Below are 12,882 nucleotides of genomic sequence, written 5' to 3' on the forward strand. Positions count from 1 at the left end.
TAGCCCAATATGAATTATATTTTCAGAATTGGGCGGGCCAGCTGAACAAAATGCATCTAAGCACATTGGGGTGTGGGGCCTAGAACACCCCCAAATGGCATACCCACGTACCTGGGTATAATTTACATGTCACTTTTTGTATCATTGAATAGACACAATCATGACCAAAAATATGCCAGGCATATATCCCCAATTAGAAGATCTCCTGCGGAGTTATGACCAAAATGGGGAATCATGGTTCTTCCCAGTATGACGCATTTACCCCTCCCTTCTCTGAATAACCGCAGAGGCGGGGGTAGGTGTGTTCTGGGGAAACTTTTAAAACTAGGGGCTCAGAGAGATCCAGTGGTCAGACCTTCAGAGATACGCCACAGCGTAAGGACTTTCCTGTTTGCTTCATGTGACTCCACACAAACAGAACCTTGGGTCGAACATCCCAAATCTGGTATCTTTGTTATTCTCTCCTTGTTTTATTTTAAGTACTGTCTGTTGTGTATACCTTATTTCCACTGTAACATCTTTTTCTGTATATTTTTGTGTGTGTGTATATATATATATATATATATATATATATATATATATATATATATATATATATATCAGGGGCATAGCTAGAGGCTCATGGGCCCGGGTGCAAAAGTTTAGCTTGGGGCCCCCTTCCAGAGCCGTCCAACCGCCACTCCTTTTCATGGCTACTCCTTGTATATCACTTTTAGCTACATTACTGTTTTCTTTTTAATGACCCATCAATGGATCACATTAGTAATCAGGGGTTTTAGCAGGTTTTTAAAACATCCAGAACACAAGCCTCAAGGCATGCTTTGCTTCCCCAAGAAAGAAAAAAATAATTCATATTATATATATATATATATATACATATACATATTGTGAGACGGTGACCGGCAAGGTGCTGGAGGGCAGGTATATCTCGCCTAGGATGCTCTCCTAGGCTGCTTTGGGGAGCGCTTGGGCAGATACGTGCCACCGAGCAGCCTGGGCTCGGTGGAGGAAGATGGCAGTATAGTGTTAGTAGCATTAAGCTACTAACACGTTGTAGCAAGTAGGTGGCTCCAAGCCGCATAATCCGGGCCGGCTTTTCCTGGAGTGACCAAAGTGAAGGGTGGGATGGTCACTCCCACGTACCAGGTGGGGCTGGTACCAGGCCTTATAAAGCCTGGGCCTACAGGGCCTAGAGGGAGAGCTGAGACCTTTGCAGGTCTGAGAGTCCTGGCTGGCTGTGTGCAGGAGCCATTTGTTTACCAGTACGTAGACAGGGACGCTACATGTTTAGTAAGTGCTCAGACGAGCAGGATTTACGTTATGTTTGCCTGATGTTAAGGCCTGTATTTTGCTTTTGTTTGCTTGGAAATAAACCCAGGCAAAGCCTGGACTAAAGACTTTATCCTATGTGTCACTGTCTCTGACTGCTTATGCCCAGGTTGCTACCGATCCTAAACGCTAATCCCTCACATATGGTGTTTGGATGCGGGCAGCGGTCTTAAAGAGACATACACCAATTAATGGACATTTTGCTGCAGCAGCTGGTGAACCGTTGCTAAGGGCAACCGCCCAAGAGAGATTGACTGGAGAGTGCTGTAACCCCCATGTCCTGGGTGAAAGCTGCAACGGCACAGTCATCAGATACTGCCAAGATGGAGGAACTGATAAAGCAGCTGGTACAAATGAACGTGCAGCAACAGCAAGCGTTGGCCCAGCAGCAACAAGTGACGGCGACCCAGCAAAAGGTCCATGAGGAGGCCATGAGAGCTCAGGCCGAGACTAATGCTCTCCTGGCGCAAAGTGTGCAGAGGTCGTCTGGTTCGCTCCCCACCACCCGTACCGCGGTACAGGAGACCGTGGCTCAGCAGCGGAAAACACAACAGGAGGCCATGGCTCAGCAGCTGAAGACAAAAAATGCAGCTCTCTTAAAGGAGAAAGAAACATTGGAAAATGAGTGTCTTGAGCTGTCCCTAAAGGTGAATGACTTTTCGGTGACAGCTCTACTGGACTCAGGGAGCTTGGTTACGCTGGTGCACTCCAGCCTGGTCGATCCCACAACCTTCACCAGCCGTCGCATGGGGGTTGTTTGTGTGCATGGGGACACCAAGGAGTATCCTATTGCCCTTGTACGACTTGATACTCCGTGTGGACTTGCCACCCATGAGGTGGGCGTCATAAAATCCTTAATGCACACCGTGATCCTCGGGAGAGACTTTCCCCTATTTTGGGACTTGTGGCGACACCGAGGGTCGTCTGCAAATAAGGTTCATGATAATGCAAATGTGTATGATGTGTGTCCAGAACTGTTTGACCCTGAGGGTACGGTTCCAGCAGTAGGGGTGACCCAAGAGAATGGGGATAACTTTCCCTTAACAGTACTAGCGGGTGAGACGGAGGTACAGGACGAAGTGGTTGCTATGCCTGACTTAGAGGTCTCACGTGCCAATTTCGGAACTGAGCAGCTCCGAGACCCCACCTTAGTAAAAGCTAGGGAAAATGTTAAAGTAATAAATGGGGAGCCTCAATTCCCAGGGGCTGATACTGTGTTTCCACACCTTGCAGTCAACCAAGAATTGTTGTATCAGGTTGACAAGGTCCGTGGGGAGGTTGTGGAACAGCTGGTGGTACCTCAGTCCTATCGTAGGATGGTCTTAGACCTGGCGCACAAGCATGTGCTGGGAGGTCATCTCGGGAGCGAAAAGACTAAGGAACGCATCCTTCAGCGTTTTTTCTGGCCTGGGGTACATGGTGATGTAAAACGGTACTGTGAGTCGTGCCCGGAGTGTCAAATAACAGCTCCTATGCCCCATTACCGGAACCCCTTAGTGCCCTTGCCCATCATAGAGGTGCCGTTTGAGCGGATCGCTATGGACCTAGTTGGGCCCTTGGTAAAGTCTGCCCGGGGTTACCAACATATATTGGTGGTTGTAGACTACGCCACCCGTTACCCCAAAGCCGTTCCTTTACGCAATACGTCATCCAAGGGTATTGCAAAGGAACTACTTCACATGTTCTCCCACACGGGCATACCAAAAGAGATCCTGACGGACCAAGGAACCCCCTTTATGTCAAAGGTCATGAAGGAATTATGTAAGCTGCTGAATATTAAGCACTTACGGACGTCTGTGTACCACCCACAGACGGATGGCCTGGTTGAGAGATTTAATAAGACCCTAAAAAGCATGCTAAAAAAGGTAGTCAATAAGGATGGGAAGGACTGGGACTGTCTGCTGCCATATTTAATGTTCTCAATCCGTGAAGTCCCACAATCCTCCACTGGGTTCTCTCCCTTTGAATTAGTTTATGGTAGACATCCCCGAGGGCTCCTTGATGTAGCTAAGGAGACCTGGGAGCACGAGTCCACCCCCTACAGGAGTGTTATTGAACACATCTCCCTCATGCAAGATCGAATTGCGGCGGTCATGCCCATTGTTAGAGAACATTTACAGCAGGCTCAAGAAGTCCAAAGCCGGGTATATAACCAGTCCGCCAAGGTGAGAACCTTCAACCCTGGGGATCGGGTACTAGTGTTGGTGCCCACCCTAGAAAGTAAATTCCTAGCAAAACGGCAAGGGCCCTATGAAATAATTGAGAAAGTCAGAGAGGTAAATTATAAGGTATACCAGCCAGGTAGGCGGAAACCAGAACAGTTGTACCATGTAAACCTAATTAAGCCATGGAAGGACAGAGAAGCCCTGACTGCAGTGAGCACCCCCCATGGTGGGGTCCCAGAGGTGTGTGTATCAGGGTCCCTGTCCAAATCCCAACAACAAGAGTCGAGGGAATTTATACAACGTAACTCAGATGTGTTCTCTGATATACCAGGGCGTACTGGTGTCATAAAACACGACATTATAACTGAACCAGGGGTAAAGGTGCAGTTGAAACCATACAGGGTTCCAGAAGCCCACAGACGAGCCATCTCAGAGGAGGTCAAGAAAATGTTAGACCTCGGAGTAATTGAGGAGTCGAAAAGCGAATGGTCCAGCCCTATCGTGCTGATACCAAAACCTGATGGCTCTCTGCGCTTCTGTAACGACTTCCGGAAGCTAAATGACGTGTCAAAATTTGACGCATACCCAATGCCGAGAGTGGACGAGTTAATTGAGAGGCTGGGTCATGCCAGGTACTTTTCCACTCTCGACCTTACTAAAGGCTACTGGCAGGTTCCCCTTACAGAGAGCGCGAAAGAAAAGACTGCATTTGCCACACCAGAAGGGTTGTTTCAGTACATCTGCCTACCCTTCGGTTTGCATGGAGCCCCAGCAACCTTCTAAAGATTGATGGATATCATACTCAAACCCCATCGTCAATATGCGTCAGCATATTTAGATGATATCATCATCTTTAGCGAAGACTGGGACAGCCATCTACCCAAGGTACAGGCAGTACTGAACTCCCTTAGAAAAGCAGGGCTCACAGCAAACCCAAAGAAGTGCGCCCTAGGTCTTGAAGAAGCCCGATACCTGGGGTATATAATAGGTAGGGGTATTATAAAACCCCAGGTCAATAAAGTTGAAGCCGTTCAGAACTGGCCACAACCCACAACTAAAAAGCAGGTGAGAGCCTTTTTAGGCATTGTAGGTATACTATAGGCGGTTCGTGCAAAACTTTGCGAGCATAGCAGCGCCCCTAACAGACTTGACCAAGAACAGTAAGTCAGTCATGGTCAAGTGGAACCCTGACGCAGAAAAGGCGTTCCAAGAGTTAAAACAGGCCCTCTGTAAACGTCCAGTATTAGTCACACCCAATTTTAAAAGAGAATTTATTGTCCAAACAGACGTGTCCGATGTGGGACTGGGAGCAGTTCTGTCCCAGGAAGTAGAAGGAGAGGAACATCCCGTAATTTATCTGAGCAGGAAGCTCACGCCACCGGAAAAAAATTACAGTATTGTTGAACGGGAGTGCCTAGCCATCAAGTGGGCCCTGGAATCCCTAAAATACTACCTGCTAGGTCGGCACTTCAGGCTGATCACAGACCACTCCCCCTTAACCTGGATGTCACAGGCAAAAGAAAGAAATGCCAGAGTCACTAGGTGGTTCCTGACACTTCAAAATTTCAGTTTCTCTGTTGAACACAGGGCAGGAAAGCTACAGGGCAATGCCGATGCCTTGTTAAGGACGCATTGCATGGCGGCTAAAGGTGTCCGACCCCACAGGCTCGAACAGAGGGGGAGGGTATGTGAGACGGTGACCGGCAAGGTGCTGGAGGGCAGGTATATCTCGCCTAGGATGCTCTCCTATGCTGCTTTGGGGAGCGCTTGGGCAGATACGTGCCACCGAGCAGCCTGGGCTCGGTGGAGGAAGCCGGCAGTATAGTGTTAGTAGCATTAAGCTACTAACACGTTGTAGCAAGTAGGTGGCTCCAAGCCGCATAATCCGGGCCGGCTTTTCCTGGAGTGACCAAAGTGAAGGGTGGGATGGTCACTCCCACGTACCAGGTGGGGCTGGTACCAGGCCTTATAAAGCCTGGGCCTACAGGGCCTAGAGGGAGAGCTGAGACCTTTGCAGGTCTGAGAGTCCTGGCTGGCTGTGTGCAGGAGCCATTTGTTTACCAGTACGTAGACAGGGACGCTACATGTTTAGTAAGTGCTCGGACGAGCAGGATTTACGTTATGTTTGCCTGATGTTAAGGCCTGTATTTTGCTTTTGTTTGCTTGGAAATAAACCCAGGCAAAGCCTGGACTAAAGACTTTATCCTATGTGTCACTGTCTCTGACTGCTTATGCCCAGGTTGCTACCGATCCTAAAAGCTACCGATCCTATACACATTGATTGGAGACATAATAACAATATATACAATAGAGACAGCATAAGCTAACTTTTATAACATGTTAGGGCTCATGTCCACAACCAGGTTTTCACCGCGTATTATGCATGCGTTGCGTGCACACACATGTGGTGCGCAGTGAACGGAGTCAGTGAAAGTCAATGGAGTGCGTGTAGATATGCAAAAGAAATAAATCCCAGCATGCTCTCTTTCTCTGCGTACCACGCAACGTGAGCCCTGTACACTTGTATGATACGCTGCCCATACACAATACATTGTTTCCATACGCATTGTCACTCTAAACAGAGTGGGGAATTAAAATAAAAATCCCACTGTGCATGCGCAGTGCCACACAAAGCCATATGCGGTCCCTGCTGGCAGCGTGCATGACTGGGAAATGTGTGACATGCTGGTGGTCTCCCACAGTGTTGTACGCTTACGGTTGTGGTATTGAGGCCACAGTCACCAAAACAGCGGCTCAGTTCTAGCATACCTCTAATAGTGAAGTCAGATGCCGGCTTGCTGATAGTGATTACCGTGCAGTTACCTCCAGTGATCGTCACTTTCAGTTTTTATCTCTAGCCGGCCCAGACCACCATTAGGGCTTTTTCCAGCCACCATTCTGCAGAAAACCCCACGTTTCCCCCCACTCCCCATCACACACAGAACACCCCACGTTTCCCCCCACTCCCCATCACACACAGAACACCCCTCGTTCCCCCCACTCCCCGTCACACACAGAACACCCCTCGTTCCCCCCCACTCCCCATCACACACAGAACACCCCTCGTTCCCCCACTCCCCATCACACACAGAACACCCCTCACTTCCCCCACTCCCCATCACACACAGAACACCCCTCACTTTCCCCACTCCCCATCACACACAGAACACCCCTCACTTCCCCCACTCCCCATCACACACAGAACACCCCTCACTTCCCCCACTCCCCATCACACACAGAACACCACTCACTTCCCCCACTCCCCATCACATAGAACACCCCTCACTTGCCCCCACTCCCCATCACACAGAACACCCCTCGTTCCCCCCCACTCCCCATCACACACAGAACACTCCTCGTTTCCCCCACTCCCCATCACACACAGAACACTCCTCGTTTCCCCCACTCCCCACCACACACAGAACACCCCTCGTTCCCCCCACTCCCCATCACACATAGAACACCCCTCGTTCCCCCCCACTCCCCATCACACACAGAACACCTCTCGTTCCCCCCACTCCCCATCAGACACAGAACACCCCTCGTTTCCCCCACTCCCATCACACACAGAACACCCCTCACTTCCCCCACTCCCCATCACACACAGAACACCCCTCACTTCCCCCACTCCCCATCACACACAGAACACCCCTCACTTCCCCCACTCCCCATCACACACAGAACACCCCTCACTTCCCCCACTCCCCATCACACACAGAACACCCCTCACTTCCCCACTCCCCATCACACACAGAACACCACTCACTTCCCCCACTCCCCATCACATAGAACACCCCTCACTTGCCCCCACTCCCCATCACACAGAACACCCCTCGTTCCCCCCACTCCACATCACATAGAACACCCCTCACTTGCCCTCACTCCCCATCACACAGAACACCCCTCGTTCCCCCCCACTCCACATCACATAAAACACCCCTCATTTGCCCCCACTCCCCATCACACAGAACACCCCTCGTCCCCCCCCCCCCACTCCACATCACACAGGATCCCCCTTCCCCCCTCTTAATCATACCGAACACTGCTCGTTCTCCTCCCCCATCACACAGGAGGACGTTTCCTCTCACTGACTGCACTTACTTTCACTATGGTCTCTGCGCAGGCAGGCAGCTTCTCCTGCACATCGGCGCTTCCTCCTGGACCTCTGCTCAGACTCCTCCCCTCTGATGATCTCAGTGCTGGAGAACCAGATGGGGGAGGAGTCTGAGCAGAGGTCCGGGAGGAAGCGCCGGTGTGCAGGAGAAGCTGCCTGCCCGCACAGAGACATTAGTGGAAGTAAGTGCAATCAGTCAGTGTGGTGGAAAGTAAGCCCCCTGGGCCCCCAGGGGCTTAGGGGCCGGGTCGCAATTGCACCCCCAGCGCCCCCTATATGTACGCCAGTGATATATATATATATATAGCACTGCTAGTCTTTTTCTAGAATAAATGAATAAATCTGCAATTTATTAGTTTAACCTTGTCTGTTTTAAAACAAACCATAACTCCAGGGGGTGATTTGAGCTTTCATTCTGCATGCCTGCAGAAACCTGGGTAAAAATCGACCTGTATTCTAACAACTCAGTGCTTGCAATCCCGCTATAGTGATCGATCGAGGTTCTGCCGTGACAAGTGGCCATAGCAGTGGGGGCTCTCGGAGTAGTTACAAATTGGCGACAGAGGCAGGGTCAATCGGGTCAGCCCCTTCTCTCATCTCTGACAAAAAATTATTTAATTTTATTTGGCATGTGTCGACTTTACCTATCAGCACTACTTTCATTACTGTCTGAACCAAGGACGATTCCAGCACTGCTCTTCACTGCAATGTAGGATTGAAGAGTATATGATACATGGTAAGCTTGTGTTTGTTATATCTTATCTTGTATATGCGCAAAATATAAAAAAGGCTACAGGCTTTTTCTTGCACCACAATCTGACCCCCTTGTGTGACGTTTTGTTGTCATTAGATTTATGACATCCTCACCAGAACTGTAAAACAATAAAATGTGTGTTTGATACATTGAGTGACCTGTCAGGCTAAAGTTCCTACGTTATGTCCAGCGCCACTAGGGAGAGTCAGGACTACTTCAACTGGCAGGGGACTGCAATGTACTCCCATTGTTCTAAATTGGGGCGGCGACCATTGAAAACAATGGGCGATATCACGAAAGGAAAGGACATGCTGTAATTTCTATCCCTGCATAGCATTGTACTGCGGTGCCATGCAGAGAAACCTTCCAAATGTGAATGAACCCATTTTATGTTCACGTAGCGAACATTGCGTCAATCTAGTTAATGTATATTGAGGTACTCTGTTTTTGATGGTCAAGTAAAAGCTTAGGGGTGTGCACATTAGGTCATGCTTAAACACATCAGAAACACCCCATGTTTACCCATATGAAGGCTGATAATCACGATATATAATCTTTCTAATTATTCTGAAACCTTGGTTGTAATCTGTCACTTTAATAATATCATAACTGATTTTAATCAGTCCCCAATAAATCTTTTCTCTAAAACAGCAATGCTGAATTGCTGACTGTTGTTAAATAAGACACAAAATGAACACTGTACATACTAGAATATTAAAGGGATTGTGCAATGAGGCCTAGATTTTGATGACCCAGCCTTTGGATAGAGTTATCCATATCAGATTAGTAGGGTTCCAATTTGGAATAATTGAGAATTGTTCTTGTGTTAAGATATTTAATATGGTTCCATTTGGTATTCTTTAGATTCCCTTTCTTCATGTGTCCATTGTCAGTGGTCACACATGCTCAGCAGGTCAGTCAGACCAGCTAATCCTCTGGTATACAGGCAGCACAGTAATCCCTGCTATAGTGCAGGATGGCCCATAAGAAATAAAAGCTGCTTCTTCTTACTAGCACTGGACACATTGCATGACATTCTGAGAGGGAATGAAAAGAAAACCAGGGTACGCCATAATAAATATGTAACAGCAATAGTGGCAGAAACATTTTCTAATGATTTCAAAGGAAGAATCATTATTTGAATAATTACATAATTGTAGCAAAAACTTTTAATATATGTTAAAGTTTTCTATTGAAATTATTAATTTGCTTGCTTGTATTGTGCTTGCAATAAGTAGCCCAAATATGGCTGCTATCTAGCAACAAGAACCGCCTGCTCTGAATGACAATGCTCGTTCTCAGCACACCTATAGAGATCAGCATAGTTCCCTTCCAGTCTACAGTAGGTCATTCACCCGTAGGGTTTGCCCGGGAAAGACACACCCTGCTCCTCAGCATGGGATGGAAGGGAATAACAAGTAAGCATGGGGAATCCCTGTGTAAAGTGGTGATCCCATCTTAGCCAAACATGGCCGAAATGGGAACACCAGTGATGACAAGGTATCCAGGTTGACACAAACAGTTAAGCTACGATGTTTACATAACTTCCATAAAAATCAATGAGAGTTACGCAAACAGCACAGCACAGTCGGTGACACTACTTATGTAACTCTGGAATTACCAAAACAGCATAGAGTACTTTGCTGTGCTACACGGTTCCCATAACTCCCATTGATTTCTATGGGAGTTACAGAAGCAACATTGAGCAGGGCGCTTAGCTATTTCCGTCTTCCTGACTGCCACATTTATGTGCTGGGGGCAGTGAGGAGGCCTAACACAAGATAGGTGCTAGTCCCAGAGGTGGGATCTGCACCTATAAGGCTTTTATGGCGAATGCCGTGGATAAGCCATACACATCTGAAATGGGAATATATTTTTAAGTTGCTTTTTCACTATATTTTATGTTCCAAAGAGAAAGTTATTCTTCTTACTAGAAATAAAGTTAGCAGCAGCACTAACAGATGATATAGAGAAAACCAGGAGTCAGTGAAATGGAGAACACCCAGAGCAGACAGTAACCAGAAGTGTACTCAGAATGTACACAGGAACATCAACCAGGAGACGCTGAACCACAAGATGCATGAGAAGGTATTAGGAAAACACTATAGGGAGGAAGTAAATATTGTAAGAGAGTTGTGTCATTACTCAAGATTAACCTCTTCATGAATACAATACTTCAGCAAAGAGAAGTTCATTTAAAGGGGTTGTCCCGAGGCAGCAAGTGGGTCTGTACACTTCTGCATGGCCATAATAATGCACTTTGTAATGTACATTGTGCATTAATTATGAGCCATACAGAAGTTATAAAAAGTTTTATACTTACCTGCTCCGTTGCTAGCGTCCTCGTCTCCATGGTGCCGACTAATTTTCGCCCTCCGATGGCCAAATTAGCCGCGCTTGCGCAGTCCGGGTCTTCTCCTCTTCTCTATGGGGCTCTGTGTAGCTCCGTGTAGCTCCGCCCCGTCACGTGCCGATTCCAGCCAATCAGGAGGCTGGAATCGGCAATGGACCGCACAGAAGCCCTGCGGTCCATGAAGATAGAGGATCCCGGCGGCCATCTTCAGCAGGTGAGTATGAAGACGCCGGACCGCCGGGATTCAGGTAAGCGCTGTGCGGGTGGTTTTTTTAACCCCTGCATCGGGGTTGTCTCGCGCCGAACGGGGGGGGGGTTTAAAAAAAAAAAAACCCGTTTCGGCGCGGGACATCTCCTTTAATGCAGTATAGACCAGCAATTTGTTTCAGAATTTACAGTTATTAGGTAGATAGTGACAGGGAAAGTAGTAGAGGGCTGCTGCGTAGAATCCTGCTTTACTGGATTAGAATTGAGGAAAGCTGGGTGGAATCCAAGAAAGCTGGATTCATCTAGTAAAGGCATGAGTTTGCTGAGATAAGTTTGTGGGTCCGGACTTTGTGGAGTGACAAGCAGACTGGGTAAAAGGCATGTCATTGCTTCCAGTCCAGTATAGGTTTTACCCTTGGTCCACAAATACTGCAGGTGTTTGGGATTAGCCCATTACTGAGTCTTAAGCCTCCTGCAAGCTGAATCCAGTTCTGGCAGCAGTGGCGTCCATACGTACCTGTCATTCAGTCGTTTCTGTACTGTGGCTGGACCCAGCGGCTTGCCGTCGTGGATGGGCAGTATAGAGTTTTTTAAATTTTTTTCCCCTGCGCTATCGCTTAGAAGAACGTATGGGCTGTGTATGTATAAAACACCACGGGAGACCTGCAGTGTTTTATGCATACACTCATGGGGATGAGCATCAGAATAAAGGTGCACCCCGCTTGTCTTCTGCATCCTCCGCTCAGAGTGTTCGGCTGTATAACAGCCGGGCGCTCGGAGCAGGGGACAGCTGGATGCAGAAGACAAGCAGGGACACCTCACTTGTCTTCTGCATCCTCTGCTGGCAGTGCAAGGTGATCGCTTATCTTGAGCCATCATCTTGCACTGTAAATGACACGATTATCGCTCAAAAGTCGCTTGAGCGATATCTTTTGAGCGATGATTGTTGTGTCTAAATGGTCCTTTAAAATTGGATTCTTCATTGATTATTTCCAAAGGACACTAACTTATCCAGGTGATATAATCACAAAAGTGGATTGCTTGTCACCCTGCATTTATCAGAGCCTCCTGGTAATGAGCCATGTACCTGGGAGCATGGCTCACATGAGCAGGAGAGATCTTTATCTTCTCGAAGTAACAAAAAAAAAGGTCCTTGTAAGAGATGAGCGAGCGTATTCGCTAAGGCAAACTACTCGAGCGAATAGTGCCTTATGCGAGTACCTTCCCGCTCGTCTCAAAAGATTAGGGTGCCGGCGGGGGAGAGCGGGGGGGGGGGGGGGCGGGGGGGGGGGGGGAGTGAGAGAGAGATCTTCCCCCCGTTCCTGCCCGCCGGCACCCAAATCTTTTGAGACGAGTGGGCAGGTACTCGCATAAGGCACTACTCGCTCGAGTAGTACGCTCGCTCATCTCTAGTCCTTGTCAATGGCGGGAAGCAGATATCTGGGAAACTGAATTGATGCACCAAGTATATTTAAAAAATTGTATACATTTTTTATATAAATGAATAAACTATTTGCTGAAACTGAAATACTCCTATACAATGTGCAACAAAATTGTGCGATTTTCAATTCGGCAGTGCTACAAATCGCATGTATGTGAAGCCCATTCTTTCCAATGGATTCTTTCACATTAGTGATGTTTTATAGGCTGCTACATTGCGAGAATACAAAATCGTGGCATGCTCTATACAGCCGTGATTTGCAATGTTTTGTAGCCCATGTTTTACTATGGAGCCTTCCTTAGCGTTGCATAGCAGGAGTTTAAGGATAGCAGGAGTTTAACCCGTTTAGGACCAGGCACTGTAAATTTACTGCGCCTGGTCCTGGGCTTAAGGGTGCATTCACACGAACGTATATCGGCTCGGTTTTCACGCCGAGCCGATATACGTCGTCCTCATCTGCAGGGGGGGGGGAGGCTGGAAGAGCCAGGAGCAGGAACTGAGCTCCCACCCCCTCTCTGC

Source organism: Eleutherodactylus coqui, chromosome 1, assembly GCF_035609145.1.
Source record: "Eleutherodactylus coqui strain aEleCoq1 chromosome 1, aEleCoq1.hap1, whole genome shotgun sequence".
Classification (NCBI taxonomy): domain Eukaryota; kingdom Metazoa; phylum Chordata; class Amphibia; order Anura; family Eleutherodactylidae; genus Eleutherodactylus; species Eleutherodactylus coqui.